The 24,374-nt window shown below is 41.5% G+C and overlaps 1 protein-coding gene and 1 long non-coding RNA gene across 10 annotated transcripts in view; one reads left to right on the forward strand and one right to left on the reverse strand.

Moving 5' to 3' along the window:
- Positions 1–5,668, reverse strand: part of chd9 (chromodomain helicase DNA binding protein 9) — a 243,818-nt gene extending 238,150 nt beyond the window's left edge. For 6 of the 9 annotated variants that reach the window (XR_011345801.1, XM_069901579.1, XM_069901584.1 and 3 more), the window contains exon 1: positions 5,176–5,661. The gene's annotated coding sequence lies outside the window, so the exon portion shown is untranslated. Of the gene's footprint in view, positions 1–5,175 lie in introns of all 9 variants that reach the window. The other 3 variants (XR_011345802.1, XM_069901582.1, XM_069901583.1) reach the window with 3 other exon arrangements.
- Positions 5,428–21,078, forward strand: LOC138744842 (uncharacterized). Its single transcript, XR_011345805.1, has 3 exons — positions 5,428–5,752; positions 18,881–18,957; positions 20,248–21,078. It is a non-coding gene; the product is annotated as an uncharacterized lncRNA (long non-coding RNA).
- Positions 21,079–24,374: the final 3,296 nt, after the last annotated feature.

Genomic DNA, 24,374 nt, shown 5'->3' on the forward strand with positions numbered 1-24,374 from the left:
CAAATTTAAGTGTAATTAACAATGCAATACAAGATACCATACATAGGAACTGTGTAGGGTTTATTCATTATCTGATTGGCCAGTTGATACACCATCAATCACTCAGAACACTATTGTGGAGAAAACAATCGGTTTTAATTCACTGTTCTCTGTCCTGCACTGAACTACAGGAGGCAGCCACAGGTACAACCAGCCAATAGGCATGCTTGACCAGATACATTACAGTGGTTTACCACACCAGTCACAATTTTGAAATAAGCCACACAAGAGCAAGTTAATAGTACCTATTGAAATTATAGCTGTCAAAAAAAAGTCAGATAACAACAAACCCTGAAAAATTAGCTGGAGATACTAATCAGTGGCTATGTTGTCATAACAAAAAATGCCTGGAAATTGAAGAAATCAGGGTATATAAACAGGGTATATAAGTGCGAGGAACAAAAATCTGAAGACTTCAATTGTGATAGTAAAATAATACTGCACTGAAAGCAACTGCTAAGAATGCCCAACAAAACACGAATCAGTGAGAGAGAAAAACAAATAACTCGTGTGGGAAGGTTTCTCTTGCATGCTGTCTCAGAGTATAACCAAGCTCCCAGTGGAAGCTAGTCAAATTCAGAAGAGCATTTTGGTTACAAAAATCAGTGACGGCATAGTACAGGCCCCTTGACCCATCAGATAATATCTAATTTGAATTATTTAACAAGTTTTCACATCTTATTGACACAAAAATCGGTATGGTTCAAAACGTTATGCTTGCATCACAAATAAAGTCAAACATTAAAAGTTTTCTGCCTGGAGGTCAGTGACAAGTGGAGTACCGCAAGGATCTGTTCTGGGACCCCTGCTCTTTGTAATTTTTATAAATGACCTGGGTGAAGAGGCAGAATGATGGGTCAGTAAGTTTGCAGATGACACAAAAGTTGGAGGAGTTGTGGATGGAGCTGAGGGTTGTCAAAGGTTACAAGAGGATATAGACAGGATGCAGAGTTGAGCAGAAAAGTGGAAGATGGTGTTCAATCCAGATAAGTATGAGGTGATGCCTTTTGGAAGAACAAACACAAAAGGCTGAGTTCAGGGTTAATGGTCTGTTTGAGTGTGGACGAATGGAGAGATCTTGGGGTTCCTCAAGGTCGCCACAAAAGTTGATAGGAGAGTTAAGAAGGCCTACTTGATGCCAAACTTCATTAATAGAGGGATTGAGTTCAAGAGATCATGTTGCAGCTCGACAAATCTCTGGTGAGACCACACAGGGTATTATGTTCAGTTCTGATCACCTCATTATAGGAAAGATGGAGAGAGTGCAGAGGAGATTTACCAGGACGTTACATGGATTGGAAAACAAGTCTTATGAGGCAAGGTTATCAGAGCTGGGACTTTTCTCTTTGGAGCATACAAGGATAAAAGGAGACTTAACTGAAGTCCACAAGATTCTGAGAGGCAGACAGCCAGCACCCAGTTCCGAGGGCAGGAATAGCAAACACCAGACGACATATGTACAAAGTTAAGGGAAGTAAGTTTAGGGGAGACATCAGGGCAAGTTTTTTTAAAATAAAGAGTTGTGGATGCCTGGAATGCCTTTGTGGGTGGTGGAAGCTGAAACATTAGGGGCATTTAAGAGACTTAGATAGGCACATAGATGGAAGAAAAAGAGAGTTACAGGGTAGGGAGGGTTTAGTATTTTTCTAAAAAGGAATATGTGGATCAGGACAACATAGAGGGACAAAGTGCCTGTACTGTGATGCAGTGTTCTATGTTTATATTGTTCCTTTATTCTCCATTTACTTTGAGGTGGAAAATAGAGAGAGAGCAGAGAAAGGAGAAAGCAATAGCTACCAAACTCTTCAGAATCAGAATTTATTGTCATGAAATTCGCTGCTTTGCAGCAGCTTCACATGTGCAATAAGTGCTATAAATTAGATTTTTAAAAATAAATTTGTGCAAAATAACAGAAAAAGTGAGGTAGTGTCTCTGGTTTATTGTCCATTCAGGAATCTGATGGCAGAGGGAAAGCTGTTTTTGTACTGTTGAGTGTTGGGTGTCTGCTCTTCTTTTCTGACGGGTAGCAGTAAGAAGAGGGTATGGCCTGGATGGTCAGGGTCTTGATAATGGTGGCTGCTTTCTTGAGACATGGTCTCTTGTAGGTCTTAGTGGAGAGAAGATTAATGCCCATGTTGGCACTGACCAAGTTCTATAGTCTTTTCCTGTCCATTGGCACCCCCATACAGGATAGTGATGCAACCAGTCAGAATGCAGTACTCCTCCAGAAACATGCAAGAGTCTTTGGTGATTATAACAAATCTCCTCAAACTCCGAACAAGTATAGCCACTGGAGAGCCTTCTTCAAGATTACAATGACATGTAGGCCCAAGGGTAGATCTTCAGAGATGTTGACACCTGGGAATTTGAAGTACTTTACCCTTCCCACTGTTGAACCCTCAATGACAGCTGGCTTGTGTTCTTTTGATATCCACCTCCTGAAGTCCACATTCAGTTCCTTAGTTTTGCCAACAGTGTGTACAGATTGCTATTGTGACACTACTTAACTCTCCTGTATCTCAATCCTTGTTCGCTTCCTCACTGCTCTGTGATTCTGCTGATGACTGTGGTGCCATTGACAAATTTGTAGATGCTATTTGAATAATGCCTAGTCACACATTCATGGGTATAGTGAGAGTAAAGCAGTGGGCTTAACACACCTCCCTGAGGTGTGCCTGTGTTGAGTGTCAGTGAGGAGACAACATTATTACTGATCTGCACTGACTACAGTCTTTCAATAAGGATGTCAAAGACCCAGCTGCAGATACCCAGATTTTGGAGCTTGCTGTCCATTACTGAGGGGATCATGGTGTTTAAAGCTGAGCTGTTGTCATTGAAAAGCAACTTGTGGACATCGTCTTGGTGTTCCAGAGCTGAGTGGAGAGCCAACATCGGCTGTGGAGCGATCGTGGTGGTAGGTAAATTGCACTGGATCCAGGCCTTGACTTGGGTTCAAGTTAATTCTGGTCATACCAAACTCTCAAAGCATTTCATCTCAGTCGATGCGAGTGCTACTGGGCAATAGTCATTGAGGCATCTTAAATTCCACATAAATTATAAGAAGAAAATATGGTTCAGTCTGATTCCAAACCTTTTTTTTTCCCTGAAACTACCTTTCTATAGCTGTTAAAAACTTCAGAAACATCTGAGCATTTCTGCCCATACACAGAACGAATCACGTCTCAAGATGTGGTCATTTCAACATATACCATAACAGAATTGAGATTTGAAACTGCACTTTGAAATGTTAAAGTAAAACAAGAAAACAGAATAATAGATAGATCTGCACAATTATTACAAAGCAACACTGACTTTTGAAAATGACTCACTGAAAAACAGCGTTGTTTTATACTGATTTGCAGCCACTCTCAACACGGGGCGATATGCTCTCCCCCCCCCCCCAACCCCCACCACCAAAGACCTGGGGCCACAGTACATTTAAGGTGCACTGAAATCAAAATATTTTGTATGTTTTATGTGTAGGCAGTAGGAGAGAAGCCCACTGACCACTGCCAGTGGGCTGATATCGCCTCAAACCGTGCATCTTGGCGCCTCACAGTTTGGCGGGCAGCAGCCTCCTTTGAAGAAGACCGCAGAGCCCACCTCACTGACAAAAGGCAAAGGAGGAAAAACCCAACACCCAACCCCAACCAACCAATTTTCCCTTGCAACCGCTGCAATCGTGTCTGCCTGTCCCGCATCGGACTGGTCAGCCACAAACGAGCCTGCAGCTGACGTGGACTTTTTACCCCCTCCATAAATCTTCGTCCGCGAAGCCAAGCCAAAGAAAGAAGAGGAGAGAAGTACAGAAGAAAGCAACTAGAGGTAAACTTGACTGCTTCACAGGGCCCATAAACTCTGAGCAGAGTGCTCAGGAGGCCAAAGCACGGTAAGGTCCATGTTTAAAAAAAACAAGAACTTTCAACACAACACGTTTCAAATCCTCTTGGATACATGAAAGTACAGCGAAACAATGGCTATTTTGATATGACACCATTATCTTCGTGACATTGGATGCAGAGCAAACATTGGTCAAGATGTAGGTCTCTCGTGGACCCAATTATATCCAAGATGCTACTATAAACATACACTTAAAAGTGAGCCCAAACACAGCAGAGGTCAGGGCTGGAGAGAATAGGAAGCCCCACAGATTAGGCCCTCCTTCCAGAAAATTGAGTAGATTAGTTGACTGCCACCGTCAAAGATAATCCTCTCGAGAGTTTAGCCTCCCTACGCTGTGAGTAGACATGATTAAATAAAGCACGCAATGGGAATTTCCAAACCATTAAATAAAGCAGGATTTTGCTCCGCCATCTCCACACACACACGATACATTGCCACCACCTTAGCATTAAAGAAAACTTTAGTAGAAATGTTATGAGCCGTGTTTCAGCGAATGCAATCTGCAAATAACCCACGGGAGCACAGCGAACACTTTTTTGCAATGTGAGCGACGCCCACACCATTCTCCTCGTGCACCAAAATTGCATCAAGGCTCAGGTGCTCAACTAAATTCCAGTCCCAAAACACCGGGTCCGGGCGCCTCCTCGAGCAGGATCAGCCGCTGGCGGCGCGTCACCGGTGACTCAGTGCGCGAGCGCTGCTGTACAATGGAGCCGTGACTCATCGGCCAAAGCAGCGGGCACATCCTCCCTCGCTTTCCTCTTCCCCTCCCCCCTCCTCATGCCCCGAACGAAGGCGCCAACCCCCCCCCCCCCCCCCTCCCCCTCCAGCGACCGCACAGGCAGCGGGCCCCATCTCCCTCCCACCGGTCCGCCGAGCCTGGGGCCCGACTGGCACGCACGCGCTTCCACGTCGCGGACACGGGAGTCTCGGGGCGCGGGCGGGCGCGAGGACCCGGCGGGACGGGTGAACCTGGCGCTGACAGGATGCCGCGGCTGTGGCACAGCGAGCCGAGCTGCGCCATTGGCCTTTGGGGGGGCCATCAGAGCCGCTCGGGGGGGTGGGGGGGGGGCAGTCTGTCAGCTTGTGGGCCATGGAAGTTCCATCTCACTTCTCCAGAGTGGCCTACTCCCACATTAAAATAAACACTTAAATCACGACAGAAAGGAAAAGACCCCCCCCCCCCCCCAGTTCGGGATCCAATTTGTGCTGGTTGCTGGAAGCTGAACTTACCAGAGGAAAGGCCGGCTCTAAAGGAAGTATTTATGAAGAATGATTATTTGCGAAGTTTAGTACGGAGTCGACCTCAGCGCTCCGACTAACGTGATACATTTCATTTGCATATTTCTTTTTGGTTTTCTGATTGGACACTGGCTGCTTTCGGGGTCAGGGCCGACACGGCTGCTTTATTAGAATTAGTTGTTGTATTGGCTTGGGGGGTCCGGCGCGGCGGGGGTCCCCCCGGCCCGGAGTGCCGGCATTTCGGTTCAGAATGGGGGGAAAAACCCGGCGCGGCCGCCGCCGGCGATCATGGCCGTCGCGCGGTCGGGCCAATCCGCGGCGGCTTTACTCGGCGAGCGGCGAGGGGAGAGGCGAGCCGAGACTCCCGGAGCCGCTGATTGGCCGAGGAGGGGCCGTGGTGGGCGGGAGCGAGGAAGGAAAGCGGCCCCGGGACGACGGGGCGGGAGCCCGTCAATCAAACCTGGCTGCAGGTCGGCCAGGAGACTGGCTGCTGCCGTAGGCGGCTGAGCGCTTCACAAATGTCCCGGATAAACACGCGCGTTTTAGCCGTCAGAAGGACTTAATCCAGGTAAAAAGCAAGTTCATTGCCACAAAACAACCTTGATGGAGGGCTCAAGTCCGAGACCTTGAGTTTTGTAACATAAAGTGCACTGTCCTGCTGAGTTTCTCCACAGCCATGAGGTTTGGCCTCCACCACTGGCTTGATTTGCTCCCTGAAACTGAACCATGGAAAGCAGCAATAGATGCACAGGTTTTACTAGATTTCAGGTTGCTCCACCACTGGCTTGATTTGCTCCCTGAAACTTAACCATGGAAAGCAGCAATAGATGCACAGGTTTTACTAGATTTCAGGTTGCTCCACCACTGGCTTGATTTGCTCCCTGAAACTTAACCATGGAAAGCAGCAATAGATGCACAGGTTTTACTAGATTTCAGGTTGCTCCACCACTGGCTTGATTTGCTCCCTGAAACTTAACCATGGAAAGCAGCAATAGATGCACAGGTTTTACTAGATTTCAGGTTGCTCCACCACTGGCTTGATTTGCTCCCTGAAACTTAACCATGGAAAGCAGCAATAGATGCACAGGTTTTACTAGATTTCAGGTTGCTCCACCACTGGCTTGATTTGCTCCCTGAAACTTAACCATGGAAAGCAGCAATAGATACACAGGTTTTACTAGATTTCAGGTTGCTCCACCACTGGCTTGATTTGCTCCCTGAAACTTAACCATGGAAAGCAGCAATAGATGCACAGGTTTTACTAGATTTCAGGTTGCTCCACCACTGGCTTGATTTGCTCCCTGAAACTTAACCATGGAAAGCAACAATAGATGCACAGGTTTTACTAGATTTCAGGTTGCTCCACCACTGGCTTGATTTGCTCCATGAAACTTAACCATGGAAAGCAACAATAGATGCACAGGTTTTACTAGATTTCAGGATTATTGTCAGAGTACATACATACTATCACATTTAACCCTGAGATGCCTTTTCCTGTGGGCCAGACAGAATTGCCCCTTATTGGTAGTGCAAAAAAAAATCTTCACAACCATCTATCCCATACAGAGAGGGGGGGAACATACAATAAAGGACAAAAGTAAGAGTCTGTAAATGAGGCCCTAATTGAGTTTGTTGTTGAGGAGTTTGAGGGTGGTGGAGGGGGGAGCAGCTGTTCCTGATCCGGGTGGTGTGAGAATTGGACCTCTTTAGAGTCAATCCTGAAATCAGAGGTGGCTTCTTGGATGCCGTGTCCTCAAGGACCCCCACCACCTCGGTCATGCCCTCTTCTGCTACCATCGGGGAAAAAGATACAGAAGCCTTTAAATCAAGCAATCAGCAGCACAAGGATGGCTTCCCCTCTGGCATTAGATTCCTGAAATGATCAATGAACCAAAGACACAGCCTTACTTTGACTTTTCATGAACTATTTTTATTTTTGTCAGGTAGTTTATATAAATGTTTGCACTGTGACGCTGCCGCAAAACAACCAATTTCACGTCAATAAATTCTGATTATGATCTCTTTTCCTGCACTTCATTTTTATTTATGTTGGATAAATATTTTAAATAAATGATTTTAAAAAGATTTTTAATTGTTTAAGAAAATAAAATAGAAAATACAAATAGGAATAACAATATATGATGTCAGGTCCGATCTTGATGTTGCAAATTGGAGGTGATGGCAATTGGAAGGAGCACCATATGGAGGAGAGAAAAATAAACTGGATCTTCTTTGGCTTGGCTTCGCGGACGAAGATTTATGGAGGGGGTAAAAAGATCATAACTTTAATAGTTCAGTAATAAGAATAGTCGAGTTGAAAACTGGCAGGTGATAGGATCATGCTATTTGTGATGCTCTTCTTCCTTCAGCTGAATTGTTTCAACTTGAACCTTCATCAGTAAAACCATTCACCGTTGAATGACATTCAATGTGAAAGTTCAGGCATGCAGAGTGGTCACTGAGAGAGGTTGACTTGAGTAGCTGTACCTGTAGAATGACACATAAATAACTTTCACCACATACAGAAGTTGAAAGGGAAGAAGGCTGAAATCCTCTCTTTCCGCGTGTCCAGTTAACTCAGATCCTAAACTCAGGGTGAAGAGAAAAGTCATTTCTAAAAGAGTCCTGAGGATTACCCTTAAAATGCCTTTTCTATCATAAATTATTGTGGGATTTTGAGTTAATACTCCAGAGTCTAAGACTAGATAAAAGCTCACATCATGTTTTTGTAGCTACAGAAATTTAATGAATCCAGTCACAATAAAATGCAAAGCTAATGAAAGTAACAACCTAAAACGAGTAGATTCTTGTAAGAATCTGATTAATTTGTGTCACTCGGGAAGGAAATCTCTCTGCCTTATTTGTTCCATTCTAGACCCATAGGGATGTGGTAAATGCCAAAGTGTTCAAAGAGACTGAGAGTTTATTGTCATATACATGAGTACAGATGCATTGAAATTTTCACTTGCAGCAGCCACACCGGCACTTATATGCACCAGCTACAATGGTATAAATTACATCATGGCAATTTGAAAAAAATAGAATTTACCACATTCCTGTGGGTCTAGAATGGAACAAATAAAGCAGAGAGATTTCCTACCCGAGTGACACAAATTAATCAGATTCTTACAAGAATCTACTGGTTTTACGTTAGTTACTTCCATTAGCTTTGCATTTTATAGTGACTGAATTCATGTAATTTCTGTAGCTACAAAAACAGTGTGAAAAAGGGCAGATAAATACTCACAGTTGCAGTCAGTGCAAGAAAAAAAGTGATGTTTCATAAGTAGTGGACAGTTATTTTGGTGGTCCTGGAGAAATCTGGACTCAGAATTTATTGTCACGAACATGTAACGAAATTTGTTGTTTTGCGGAAGCGTCACTGCAAACATTTTTATAAACTACCTTACAAAATAAATAAAAAGAAAAAAAAAGTTGGAGTAAGGCAGTGTCTGGGGTTCATTGTTCATTCAGGAATCCGTTGGCAGAGGGAAAGAAGTTGTCTTTGTGCCTCAGTGCTCGCACAGGCTTTTTCCCAATAATAGCAGAGTTTATGGAATTGGCTAGTTTGGAGACGTTCAAGAGCCTGGTATCTGTTGGAGAGATGGAGATCTGCTTTGTATACTGTAACTTAAAACCTTAGCTTGAGAATAAATCATGCTTTGTGAAGACCAACACATGAGCGGGTTTGGATGGATGAGCTTCGTAGTTCAGAGAGGGGAGGATTGTAGTGCATCAAGGGCTCTAACAGTTTAACAGCTTTCAGTGGATATTGATGCAGGCAATGCCTTCAGTTTCCCCCTCCTTTGTGGTCCCATCTGGCTCAAGAATTAATGGTGTATCCAACTCTGAATGGCCGCCCAGCAATAACCTGGCAAAATAAGAATGATTTTCAAAAATAGTTGTTTGTAAATGCAACTCAGCTATATCTGATTCATATTCATAGAGCCATAAAGCCCATTAAAAAACAGCCCATTCAGCACAACTCCTATATTGTCTGTTTAAGCTAGACCCATTTGTCTGCAATTGGCCCATATTGCTTGAAAATTTTCATATTCACGTACAGGAGCCTAACCTTTTATCCAAAATTCCAAAAACCAGCAACCTCCAAAAACCAGCACTTTTTTCAGTAGATGACATTACACACAAGTAACGTTAATTTCTCATAATAAATTCTCCATTTTCAGAGGGAACCACCCCCCCAGCAGTCCCCATGGTCTCCGTCCCCACCCCCCATGGTCGCTCTTTCTTATCTTCAGTGGAAAGGTGACTCTCGGCACTAAGCACCCGGTGGGAGAGAAGCAGGCGACAGCTGGTTCAACGCAGGAACAATGGCTGTCTTCCTTACCCATAATCCGCCACGCACCTGGAACCACTGTGGTGTTGGCAGAACGGTTCCAGCTGCATGGGGGATTATGGGTAACAAAGACAGTCATTGCTCCCACATTGAGCCATTGCTGCGATCCGGTGCAGTGCTCTGCAAACTCCAGGCTTGGCAGCACTGCATCCCTGCTGGGAGTTAGATGGGGCCGTGCAACCATCGGCACTGCACTGCCGGGGTGTGCCTGAGGGCCAGCCTGATGAGCTGGTGGAGCACCTGAAAGTCGCTGGCGCTCGGCACTCCACCTCCACAACTGCCCGCTCCTCCTGCTGCTCTGAACCTTATGTACAGCCTTCTGCCCCCTTTGGCCACTGGCTCCGAGCAGCTGAAGCTGGCCGCCTTTTTGGCTAAGCTCCCGGGCCACCCTGTCACCTCTGACCTCCACCTGACTGGCCCACTAGTCGAGAGCCTCCTGTACATTGAACCCCGCTCCCACAGTCAGCCTGGCTGAGGGCACAAAATAGTCTGGCACCTGCCCTGGGAGGGGGGGAGGACGGCAGGGGAAAGGTGCGAGGCATTTGCTTAAAGGGACCAAAATTAAAATGATTCCAAAATCTAGAAGATTAAAAAAAACAGCAGGTGTCTGAACCCAACGATTTCAAATAAAAGGTGTCTGTCTAAATGTCTTCTGAACATTGTAATTACACCCACCTCTACTACTTCCTCTGCAGCTCATTCTATGTACCTACCACCCCCTGAATGAAAATGATGACCCTCACGTCTTTTAAATATTTCACCTCTCACCTTAAATCTTTGCCCTTTAAGTTTTAAGTCTGGATAAAAGACTATGAGTCTTTTACTCATGACTATTTACCCTCAGCTTCCTATGCATCAGGTAGAAAGGTCCCAGCCCATCTTGCCTCTCTTTAAAGTTCTAGCGTAAGGTCTTGGCAATACCCTTGTGAATCTCTTCTGTACCCTTTCCAGCTCAGTGGCATCCTTCCAATAAGAGGGCAATAAGAACCATACACAATCCTCTAAATATGGTCTCACTAACATATTTCTTCTAGCCACTAAACTGACACCCACAGTTAGTTCAGACTTGGAGGTTTGCCATATGAGAAGAGATTGAGTAGACTCGTCTTCCATTCTAGAGCTTAGAAGAATGAGTGGAGGTATTGAAACGTTCAAAATTCTAATAAGCTCAGAATGCTGGATAGCATGCTTTCCTTCACTGATGAATCCAGAACATGAGGTCTCACTCTTTGAGCACGGAGAAAAGGAGACAATTCTTCACTCAGAGGATGGTGAATCTTTGTATTTCCTTACACTGGTAGATTTTTGATACTCAGTTGTTGAATTCCTTAAAAATTGGATGAATAAATTTCTGGATGTTCATGAAGTCAAAGGAAATGGGAATAGTGAGGTAAAATGGTACTGTAGAAGGACACCATGATTTGATGAACGGTGAAGCAGCTTCAAAGGGCGGACTGACCTATTCCTGCCCCTATGTCTGTTTTCTGTGCTTTGCAGCCAGTCTTTAAATTAGTCATTCCCATTTGATTTTGATTCCCTCTATGTGTACCAATGTTTTCACATGTTCTAAAGTGAAGACAAAACTCAAATGTAAATGATGCGATCAGCATCTCACCCATTTCCTCATTCCCATTTTAGTTTACCATCTATATGTTTTGCTTTGCAGTTCTTCTCTTTTCCATAGTTGGGGAAGCTGTTAAGATTTGTTGTAATAATTCTTGCCAATTTATCTCATATCCTTTTTGTCATGCTCCTCAGCAACGTCATAAACTTCTCTTTTAACCCAGCCACAGCCAGAGTTGGGTGCTTTAATGGACTATATATTTGTTGAGAATTATGAAATAGTGTTTATCTTCCAGATAATTTGAAATTGAAGACCCCAGTCGAATTTATCCAATTTGCCCCTTTTACCTCTGTAATCATAGCTGGTGTATATGTGGCTTTGAAAGTAAATCAGAACTGATGGAATCAGACGTACAATAGAAACCACCCGCTTTTAAAAGATACTTTTAGCATTTTAAAAAAATGAGAGTCACTTCACAGCAGCTCAACCCAGTGCAAGAAGAGGGACTGAGCCAATAAGTAGCTTAAAACTGAAAACTTGGCTTGAAAAGGATTGCTAAAGGAGGTAGAAAATACGATGGGAGAAAATTCCAGATCTAAGAACACAATGCTGGAGAAACTCAGCAGGTCAAACTGTGTACTTTAGAATTTAGAAATGCTACCCTTTAGAATTCCACATCTCATAGCTTCAACAATGAAGAAGCTGAAGAGATGAGATTGGAGGAACTGAATGTACTTGTAAGGTTGACAGAGATTTCAGAGATTGGAGGGAGGCATGGCCATTGGAAGGTTTTTATCAGAGTATGGAAGTGGAGGGCTCAACAGGAACAGTGGAGAGGCACGAGCAAAAATTTGTTTAAATAAAGCTGAATTTTGAATATGCTCAAGCAAAAGGAGGGTATGAATATTGTCAAGGCAAATGAATCATCGGATCTGGAGTTAATTGAGGCAAGACAGTGGCATGGGGTGGGGTGAAAGGGCCTGTTACTGTGCTGTATGTCTAAATTTTTTTTAAATTAAAATTAAGACCAAAGGGTTTGATAATGGAAGGAATGAGCTATGGATGCAGACGGACAATGTGGCCAAGTTGCATCACAGCCTAGTTTGGGAATTTGAGTGCTCAGGAATGCAGAAGGCTCCAAAAGGTAACAAACACATACAACCTCCCATCTGTTCAATACATCTATGTGAGGCACTGCCTCAAAAAGGCAGCCAATATAAAAGACCCTCATTACCCTGGTCACAACTTCTTCTCACTGCTAACTTTGGGAAGAAGGTACAAAAGCCTGAAGTCCAGCACTTCTAGGTTCAAGAACAGTTTCTTTCCAACAGCTATCAGGCTCTGACTGTTAAACTAATCAGGAACTGCTCCAGTACCACAAAAGGACAGTCTGCACTATTGATGTCACCTTTTTTACACGAAGATAGCTGAATATTTATTATCTATCTTTTTTTGTGTTTATTTTTAATTCAGTTAAGTAACATAATGTGGATGTTTATTTAGGTTTTTGATAAAAAAAAAACCTCTTCAGCTGCAGCAAGTAAAAATGTCAGGGCTTATGTTCAATGTACAGTGAATATGACAATATCCTATTAGCACTTGTCACTGTGCTGGACAAAGGAGAAGTAGAATACTATGATGTTGAAGTTAGGGACATTGCAGCTTCTCCAAGACTGGAGTAATTGCAGGGCTGAAATCATCCTTGGAGAGATTAGGCTGAAATGAATCAGCAGATATGTGGAACCTGATGTTGTTGATTTGGAGCTGAATGTGGCTGACAAATGTACAGAGACTAAAAATTGATTGCTAGTGAACTCAAGGAGTAAAAATGTAGTGATGCAAAGAGAAATCACTACTAGAGGTGACCTGCTACAATTCAATAAGTAAATATAGACCCAAGCAAGACCAGAGTGACCGATGAACAACAGGGCAAAGCCAAAGGAGATTAAACACTATCCGTTGTATCCTGCCCGGGACATTATCTTAGAGTAAAAGAGATGATGGCTAGGATATTTTTTGAATAATTGCATGTTCCCAACCTGTTGAAGAATCTGTGATTCTGACATTGGCCAATTGAACCACCTTGGGATCCACAAAACCAATCTGGAAGCTGACATCCTTGATCCTGAGAGGGGATGGGGGAGGTGGAGGTTAAGAAGGTTAGAGAAGTCATTGGGAGCCATCACAGACCAAATTAACTGAATGGTCTTTGTCATAATAAGTAAGTTCACCATTTAGAAATTTGGGTCATCTGTTATGCCAGGACATTCTCAGAACCCAGATGATGAATTCCCTACTTTGTTTTAGCTGGAAAAGGTAAGGGGAAGCAAATCAAAGGTGGTTGGAAGTAAGAAGAAAAAGATAGCTAAACCGAAGGAAGAATATTGTAAGACAAACATACTTCAGGGACAACAGATTTTTGCAGCATTGGACTCAAAAGAATGACTGACCACTTCTATCCATGGATATTGCCTGACCTCTACTTCCTCAGGAATTTTCTCATTGCTTTTCAATCTTAATGAATTGATTTCCTTATTGATGTCTGTAATTATTCAAGCAGTGGTTACTCTCTAGCATTAAAATCATTATTTATGTATCAAACCTATCAACAGACAATGAGATTGTAGTGTGTAGGTGAAGTCATATATGTACTCTGACAGTAAATCTGAAATCTAAATCTAATCGACCTGTTGAATTCCTCCAGCAGCTCATTGTTTGCTAAAGATTCCAGCATCTGTAGTTGGTGTGTTTCTTTCCCTCACAATTAAAGACTATTATTCAATTTTTGCTCCATCTCAGTTAGACACGAATTAGTCAAGGGATTAATGAGCAAAGATTTTTACAAAGCTCATATCACTGATGCAAACAATAACTGATGATATTAAAACCAAAGACACCCTTCATGTATTATTCATTCAATAGTTTCAAATTTAAATTTAGACATACAACACAGTAACAGTCCCTTTCGGCCCATGAGCCCATACAGCACAATTACACTCAAATAACCTACAACCCCCTATATGTTTCGAACGGTAGGAGGAAACCAGAGTACCCGGGGAAAACCCAAGTAGACTCCTTACAAACAGCGCATGATTCAAACCCCAGTCCTGATCGCTGTGTTATGCTAACCGTGCCCCCCTACAAGATATTTCTAAACATAAAAAGTAAATTAAAATCAGAGTTAGATTTATTGTCAGAGTACAGTGAAACCCCGATCTTACAAACCCTGATTTAACACGAATTCGGATATAACATGATGAGTCATTGGACTTATCACATTATATCCACACGTGGAGGTCCTGTTTGTGTGCTGTTTACAGTCGGCCCTCCATATCCGTGGGGGATTAGTTCTAGGAGCCCCTCCAGATACCAAGATCAGTGGATGCTCAAGTCCATTATTATACAGGGGCAAATCAAGTAAGCAAGTGACCCTAGCAGGAGTGGGGGCGTCCAGCTCCCGGCAGGAGCGAGGACCTCAGCCTCACCATCTGCCACTTGTTACTCTGACCAACTATGGGGCAGAGTTGCAAGTGATCTCTCCACGAATGTAGTTCTCGCTACTTCAAAACGTGTTTAAACATGCTGCTGAGCTGCGTTAAGCTGTGAGCGTTCAGCATCACACACTTTATTTGTTTCCTGCCAGCGAAATTGCCATTTCTAGTTTACAAAAAATTAATTTGTGTTTTAATTTCAACTGCAACAACAATGATTTATTGAAACCCTGGTTTAGTGCAATGAGATTTTATGGACCCCAAAGATCACGTTATAATATGCATGACATCACATACAACCCTGAGATTCTTTTTTCCTGTAGGCAATGCAGATTCCACTTATTGGCAATACAAAAATAACTGACTCAACGTATACATGTAAACAAATAAGGAAAAAACAAATTGACTGTGCAATACGGAGAGAAAAAAATCAATAAAGTGCACAGTAAGAGTCCTTAAAAAAAGTCCCTGATTGAGTTTGTTGTTGAGGAGTCTGATGATGGCTATGCATTTATGCCAACGTAATATGTTTCTATCCCAATAATTTTGTTATTTTTTTCCATTCTTAATGAATTGATTTCCTTAATGATATCTATAATTCTCTAAACAGTGGTTACTCTCTAGCACTGAACTCAGTTAGCTATTATTTATGTGTCAAACCTATCAACTCATGATGAGATTGTTCTGTGCATCACACTCTGACCTGGTATCAACCCTTGTGTTCATATTTTTTCCATTGGGGTCATAATGAAACTCTCAAGAACAGGAATCTAGGCCAGTTAACAAAGTCCAACCCGAGATCAATTGACCGCATTGGTTTTAACTTAGATCAGCTAATTCAACAAAAATCTGGTAAATAGTTCCAATGTCAGATGGAATAAACAAAGACTTGCTTTTGTAAGGTACCTTCCACATTCTTGGATGATTCCAAAATACTTTAAAGCCAACAAAATAATTCTGGTCACTTTTGTTAAACAGCAAATGTGGTTGTCAAATTGCCTGTTCCCATGAACAGTTATATGATAACCAGGTAATCTATTCATATAATCCTGCTAAGTGAGTAAATATTGGATACAACAACAGACTTCATTAGTCTTCATCAAAATAGTGCGAAGGGATATTTTAGATTTAGATTTAGATTTATTTACATTTATTATTGTCACATGTACTGAGAATCAGAGAAAAGCCTTCTTTGGCGTGTCGTTCAAAGGTGAGCAAGAGCCACCACAATGCAGTGCCATTTTGCAAAAAGGAAAGGAGAAAAAGGACAGAAAAGAAAGAAAGTCCATTCAGAGTCACCAAGCAGTCGAAGATAAATGCACCAACTCAGATGGAACCGCTCGATCTCAATATCCCCTGCCCCCCACCCCCATATACAGCACTGGTCACAACTACTTCCATCTACTTGGTATGTCCCATGGATAGCCTTGATGGGAGCCACCTCCTCTCGACTTCATCACCACCTCAGTCTCTATCATAGCCACAACCACCTCCCAACTGTTTCTCACTTTAGACTTGGATGGAGCACCAAGCAGAGCCGTCGGCCTGATCCCAATCAAGGTGCCACAGGAGTCAGCGTTGAATCCATGCCATGCACACTATGCCTGTGGATGCCTTCTTATTTTTTTACTTCTGCTTGAGGAGGCTGAGGTTACCCAAGAATTTAATGCCTCATCCAAAAGATGGCACCTCTGACACTGGAGCACTCCCTCAGCTTGGGACTATTGATAATCCAGGATTTGGCCCCACAACTTCTCAACACAGTCCAAGAGTGCTATCAGCTAAGGCAAGGCGTCAACCTCGTCTTTGCGAGGAACAAATATCGACACTGCTGTCCTTGGAAATTACCACCTTGTATCCACCAAGCTTCTTGAAGATGTTCTTATCTGCCAGACGTAGGGTCATTATTCTCACAGAGAAGTTGGAAATAAGGAGATGCAGAGCTGCAAGTTGGCAGGTGGAGCAGCAGAATGATTTGCCGATTCCTTCCCACCATGTGCAGACCTACTTCCAGAGTCAATGCCCACAGGTTCCTTTCCTGTTTTAAGTAACTTCTTGAAATCCACCACGTTTTCTCCACAGAAAAATGTTCCAGTGAGTCTTTTGCAGTGCAGGTGCTATATAATGCAAATTGTTGTCGATATATGGTTGAGGGAAGGAATTTTACTACGGGACAATGTTAATATAAAGAAAATAACTTGTAGGCCTCATGCCATGAGCAAATGTTGGATCTATTACTGTCTCCTGTCTTACCAGGTCTGCTTATCAATTGTGATAGCATTTAATTAAATGGTTGATTACATTCTTATATTTTAATAGTCACAATCTTAATAGCCTTGGTAAAGAGAGCACCCTAATCAAAATACACATTTGGCCTTTATCTATTACTTTTCCGTGCAATTAAATAATTAATTTGACTGATTTGTAATCTTCCTTTATGACAGCATTATTTAATGAATTAATCAATTAACACCACACATTGTAAAAGCAGGGCAAAAGGCTTTAATGTCAATTCTATAAGTTATAGAACACTATAGCACAGCACAGGCCCTTCATCCCTCAATGTTGTGCCAACCCATATATTCCCTCCGTAACCCTCTTTCTTGAAACTTTCTATAACTTCGGGATCCTGTTTTATTTTAAATTTTATTTCAAAGGCAAACATTTATTCAGTTCCAAGTTAATTACTGGTCATCTCAGTGCATGTTCAGGGAATGGCACCTTCCCTTACAAACTTTGCACATTCTGGCAATATTGACCCCAATAATTTTAGACCTTCCATATCATGACCAACATTTTTCTGACAGGAAACACAGAAACTCAGGATGACACAAACTGTATCAGAGAAGGCGAGGGGAAAGGAAAATGACACTTTTGGTGAGAACACTCAATGGGACATTTTACTGACGGATGATCTCCATCCTTAATAATGAACTACAATTTTCCTAGCTGCCTGACCATACTCCACTGAGCTAAGTGTTTTATGTGACCTTTTTTTCTTTTAATTCAGATATTTACACTGTATACCAGGTGTCCTTAATTTCTATCATTATTTGTTCTTTTGATTTGTAAAGTTATGTCAGGGGTGCCAGACATAGCAGAAGAAAATCAAAATCTGAAATATAAATTTGGGGTGGCACGGTTAGCGTAGAGCACTTAATGCAAGGCTATTACAGCACCAGTGATCAGGACTGGAGTTCGAATCCTACGATGTCTGTAAGGCATTTGCATGTTCTTCCGTGTCTGCATGGGCTCTGGTTTCCTCCCACCATTCAACTGGGTACAATTGGGTTGCAAGGGCTTCTGGGCCAAAAGGGCCTGTTACTGTACTAATTATAAATATGAAAATTATAAAAAAATATTCAGGAGAGAAAGAACATGAATGCTGGAAATGTGAAATACAAAGCAAGAATTTCGAAGTTATTCAACAGTATCAATGTCACCTCCTCACTGACAATCCACACAGGCGCACCTCAAGGATGCATGCTTAGCCCACTACTCTGCTCGCTCTACACCTATGACCGTGTGGCTTGGCACAATTCAAATGCCAATTTCAAATTTGCCGCTTTCACCACGTTCGTCAGCAGAATCACAGATGGCATTGAGGAAGCTGACAGTAGTGAGATAGATCAACTAGTTGAGTGGAGTCACACAACAGCAACCTTGCACTCAACACTGGCAAAACTGAGGAAATGATTGTGAACTTCAGGAGGGGGAAATCAGGAGAACACAAACCAGTCCTCATCGAGGGGTCAGCAGTGGAAATGGTTAAGAACTTCAAATTCCTGGGCATTGACATCTCTGAAGATCTATCCTTGGGTCTCCATTAATATGTAATCGTGAAGAAAGCTCTCCAGCAGCTATATTTTGTGAAGAGATTTGGTATGGCACCAAAGGGTTGCAAATTTCTACATGGAGAGCAATCTGACTGGTTGCATCGCTGTCTGGTAAGGAGGTGCCAATGCACAGGACAGGAAAAGACTACAGAGAGTTGTGAACTTGCCCAGCACCATCTTGGGTATCAGTCTTCATTAACGATATCTACAAGAGGTGGTGTCTCAACAAAGCAGCCTCTGTCCTCAAGGACCCTAAGCACCCAAGCCATGCCCTCTTCACACTGCTACCATCAGGAAGAAGGTGGAGGAGCCTCAAGATGAACGCCCAACAGTACAAAAACAGCTTCTTCCCCTATGTCATCAGATTTCTGAATGGACAGTGAACCACAGACACTGCCTCACTTTTCTCTTCATTTGCACTAATTTATTTTTTTTTAAATGTTTTTAGCAATATTTGCACTGAATTGCAGCAGAGAAGGAACGATTTTCATGACATGTTTATGACAATACTGATTCTGATCTCATGTGAGTACTTGGACTTTGTTTAGTATCAATTCATTGGTAAAATGGAAAAACAATGTTTGCAAAATATTTTACACTAGCTTCAGTATGATACTTTTTAAACTTACAATCCCTTTGTTTCTAATTATTTGCTTTTCATTGAATAGTTAAACAAGGCTTGGCTGCCTTCTGGTGTTGCAACAATAGCATCATGCCAGTTTCTACCACAGATCCTAGGGTTTCTGTAATTTTTATTCATAAATGATTTCTCTACATCATTTGCTTGCAAGGATCAAAACTATATTCATGTAGCTGATGACATGTTGATTGAAATACTTTCCCCAAACCGCTTCAGAGTAGTTCTGAAAAAAAGAGTACGTTATAAATCATACAGATGATTTGTAAATATTGTGAGAATCAATGATGCATGTAAGCTCATTAGCCTTATTTTATAATGCAGCATAATATTAGAATTTTCACTGATAATTTGTAATTTTATTTTACTTCATCTTATTACAAGGCAAAGAATGGCATTGTTAAAGGTATTCTACATGTTTCTTGCTTTGGAGTAGTCAGGCAATAAAATGGCCAGCACACTAAACATCTGTCCGGACATTTCCATAGTTTTCAAAAAAACTCTGAGTGCCAAATTTTGCTGTGAAGCTTCAGGGGATAATCGCTAAAATACTCCGCCCTGCCATCCAGGTCTGTCTCATCGAGTTATAATTCTGAACAGTATGAGCTGTTGGACACAAGCAACTCATCAGTTTTTTTCTATTCATGCAAACTGTCGATTATATTAGAGGAATAATTGTAGAGCTCGTCGAAAGAATCAAAGACTTGTTGATCCAAACCAAGGCTATTATTAGCAAAAGACAGGAGCTCTTCACAGGTGGCCAACCAGTCTGGAATGATCCGACCTGGCTAGGGACACAACCCTTTAAGGCCTAGACAGTAGGCGTGGCTTAGCTCTCAGCCAATCGCTGTAAGCACAGTCTAGATACTGTAACTATATACACTATATACATTAGTGATAGATCTGTACTATCACAATAATCCTTCAAATTTTCAATCTTAATTAATTGATTTCCTTATTGATATCTATAATTATTGAAGCAGTGGCTACTCTCTAGCATTAAAATCATTATTTATGTATCAAACCTATCAACATCGACCCACTGTCAGCTACAGCCTTGGTTTGGATCAACAAGTCTTTGGTTCTTTCGTGCTATGGCTGAAATGCCTCGACATCGACCCACTGTCAGCTACAGCCTTGGTTTGGATCAACAAGTCTTTGGTTCTTTCGTGCTACAGCTGAAATGCCTCGACATCGACCCACTGTCAGCTACATCTTTGGTTTGGATCAACAAGTCTTTGGTTCTTTCGTGCTACAGCTGAAATGCCTCGACATCGACCCACTGTCAGCTACAGCCTTGGTTTGGATCAACAAGTCTTTGGTTCTTTCGTGCTACGGCTGAAATGCCTCAACATCGACCCACTGTCAGCTACAGCCTTGGTTTGGATCAACAAGTCTTTGGTTCTTACGACATGCTCAACAATCTACTTCAATGCTTTGGCAATCAGACAATGGCCACATTATTTGAATTGATCAGCAATGGAGTTTTTTTAATTTGTCCTCATGCTCAAACCAACATATAGCACTTCATTGTTTTAAACATGCAAGCCCTCTACTCAGTTTCACCAATAAAAATAAATAGAAAACACTTAAAGACCAAACATATTACCAGAATTTGGACTGCGCCCTCAATGAAGTTACTATATTTTTTTCAGAGTTAATTTTCATATTTACAGTCCAAAGTTCCAACTTCATGTATAAAATTCAGATTAATTCATCTTCTGGAAGTTGCATTGGTTCAAAGTCAAATTTTAGCTTACACTTCATTTTGAGGTAAAATGCTGATAAAATATGTTCATAATTCTCCTTGTGTAGTCTGGAGACCTTATAAAAAATTGCCGCACAAAGTCTGTATTTCAATGTTAATAAAAATATCAGAAAAAAAAGAATAAAGAAGAACAGGAGAGCTGCCGTAATGTCTGAAATGACAATTAATAATCAAGCAGTACTATCAAACAAATCTCTTCATCCTCACGTTATTTTCCAAGTTATCTATTATGAATTCTTAATAATTGGTTCCACCATTTTCCCTGCTAATTGTTGTCAGGGCCACATGTTTATAATTTTTGTCTCTGACTCTTCTATTATTAGCAGTACTCCTTTTGTTGTGTTCTATTTTGTTAGAGCTATTCTGGGATTTGAGGAATTCCTGAACCTGGTTGTGTGAGTCTTGTGGTACCCTTATCGCTTTCCTGATGACAGCAGCAAGAAAAGAGCGTGTCCTTGATGATTTCTGCTCCTCTCCAATGGCACCAATTCATGTTGATTTTCTCAATGGTGGGGATGTGTTCATCAACTTTTGCAGGGGTATCAGCTCAGGGGTATTTGTGTCCCCATAGCAGGGTATGATGCAGTCAGTCACCACACTTTCCACTACACATCTGTAGAAGTTGGCCAACATTTTCAATGTCATACCAAACCTCCGCAAACTCATGAGAAAGTAGAGGCGTTGACGTGCTTTCTTCACGCTTACATTTGTGTGTTGGGTCCAGGAATGTTCCTCTGAGATAGTGACTCCCAGGTATTTAAATTTGCTCACCCTTTCCACCTCTGATCCCCCAATAATCACTGGATCTTACAACTCGAGTTTTCCCTTCCTTGGTTTTGGTGATTTTGAGTGAGAGTTGTTATTGGTAACCATTCAGCCAAGTTTTGAGGAGATGATAGTGTTAAATGCCAAACTGTCATCGATAAAGAGCATCCTGATGTATGCTTATTTGCTGACCAGATATTCCAGGGCTTAGTGTAGAGCCAGTGAGATGGCATTAACCTGTTGCTGTGATAGGCAAATTGGAATGGATCCATGTTGCTACTCAGATGGAAGCTGATTTGCTTCAACGCCAGTCTCTCAAAACACTTCTTCACTTTGGATGTGAGTACCACTGGTCAGTAGTCATTTAGGCAGGTTACCACAATCCTCTTAAGCACAGGTATGATTGAGGCCTGTTTGAAACAGGTGGGTATCTCACCACAAAGACATCAAAATATCATATACTTCGACATCTGTAAAGGAATTGGATAATTCATTTTTTCATCGACATATAATTCAGGCAATGTAACTTGTGATAAATATTCATCTTTTTTCCCTCATTCCTTAAAGATTTGAACTGATATCATTGTTTATAAAAATTCCTAAAATTATCATTAATTTCTTGTGTTTTATATGTACCCAGTTTCTCTTTTTGTTGCTCTTATTGTTCTTGGTAATTACTCCACTTTGAGTTGCCATGCTAAATATTTATGGGCTCTCTCACCTAATTCATAATATTTCTGTCATGTGTGGAGTACATCTCTTTCGACTTTATAAGATTGTATTGTATTAAGCTTCTATTGTTTTGATTCCAATAATCTTCATTTCTCTTCATTTTTAGGAATGTGCAATTCTTTTTCTAAATACAATATATCTTTGTCTAATTGATCTACTTCTTTCATATATTCCTTCTTTATTTAAGATGTGTAACTTATTATTTGTCCTCTTAAATAGGCTTTCATAGTCCCATATAATAAATTTATTTGCTACTGAGTGTTCATTAATTTCTAGAAAAAACTTTATTTGTTGTCTCATAAATTCACAAAAATCCATCCTCTTTAAAAGTGAAGTTTTAAATCTCCATCTTTAACCTACATTTTGTTCTTCCAATGCAATTGACATCAATAAAGGTAAATGCCCTGATAATGTTTTTACTTGATATTTAATCTTCTGAACTCTAGTTTGTAATTATGTAGAGAGAGATTAAGAACATATAAATACGTGAATATGTCTTACACCTAAAAGAATAAAAAGAATAGTCCCTATCATTCGGATAAATTTTCCTCCAACTATTAACAAGCCCTATCTCATTCATTAAATCCAGACACAATTTAACTACTTTATTTTTAACATTAGTTTTGAATCAAAATTAAAATCTCCACCCATTAGTATTTTCCCCTGTGCACTTGATAATTGCATAAAAATATCTTGTATAAATTTCCCATCATCTACATTTGGTGCATATATATTCACTAATGTCCAATATTCTGAATAAATTTGACAATTAATCATTACATATTTCCCTGCTTTATCTATAGTTGTATCCAATGCTTTAATTTGGTAATTTTTAAATTATTAATATAGCTACTCCTCTGGCCTTGGAATTAAATGAAGAAGCCAATACTGATCTAATCTAGTCTCTTTTTAATTTCCCACATACTATTTCAGTCAAGTGAGTTTCCCCACAAAACAGCTATGTCTACTTTAATCCTTTTCATATAATTTAACATTTTTTTTGTTTTATTGGATTCTGAATTCTATTAATATTAATACTAATAAAATTCAATTTTCCTGCCATTAAGTGCCGATATTAAATCTTCTGTCCATCAATCATCCCTTTCCCACTCCTCCCAGAGTGAGAAGTTGAAGATATCCACAAATACATTGGCGTTGGTCAGCACAGATCTTCAGTACTCAGCCAGGTACTCTGTCCGGACCAGATGCTTTCCTTGGATTCACTCTCCTGACAGCCGCACATCATCCTCAAAGACTGCCAGTAGAGGATCTCCAGGGGACATGTGGGTGCACAGTGATTCTTCCTTACGTTGTTGGTCAAATCAGGCGTAGAAGGCATTGAGTTCATCTGGTAGTGAAGCTTTGCCATTTTCTACTGCACCAGAGTTGGTTTTGTAGTAGGTTATGCCATTTAGGCCAGGGGCTTTTGTTGAAGATGGCGGAAACTGCATGATCCATTGAATGGGAAGGGTGGAATGGGAGGAACAAGAGATTTGTATCTTTGCTCTGTCTGTGAGGAGGGGAAGTGAGACCAAAATTTCTCAGTAATTAAAGGAGAAATGGTTCAGAAGTATGTTAAAAACAAACTGCTGGAGGAACTCAGTGGATCAAGCAGCGCTTGTGGAAGCAAAGGGCTGGGCGACGTTTCGGATTGAGACCCTGCATTGGGACTATGAGTGTAGAAGGGAAGTAGTCAATATAAAGAAGTGAGGGAAGAGTGAGGCAGGGGCTGGCAGGCAATAGATGGAACCAGATGAGGAAGGAGATGATGGTCAGGTGGAGTCAGGTGGGGAGAGGGCGGAGTGGAGTTGGAGGTAGTTGCTGGAAGGTGGCAAGTAGAGACAGATAAGGAAAGAGAAAAAAGGAGGAATATGGAGCCAAGTAGGGACAGTGGAGGTGGACCTGAAATAGAAACTGGAAAGTGTTGTGGAAACACAAGATGCTGGAATCTGACTTAGGGTCCAAATACATGCATCTCTCAAGGTGGCCACACAGGTTGATAAGATAGTTAAGAAGGCCAATGGGATGTTAGGTTTAATT

Source organism: Narcine bancroftii, chromosome 10, assembly GCF_036971445.1.
Source record: "Narcine bancroftii isolate sNarBan1 chromosome 10, sNarBan1.hap1, whole genome shotgun sequence".
NCBI classification, from domain to species: Eukaryota; Metazoa; Chordata; class Chondrichthyes; order Torpediniformes; family Narcinidae; genus Narcine; species Narcine bancroftii.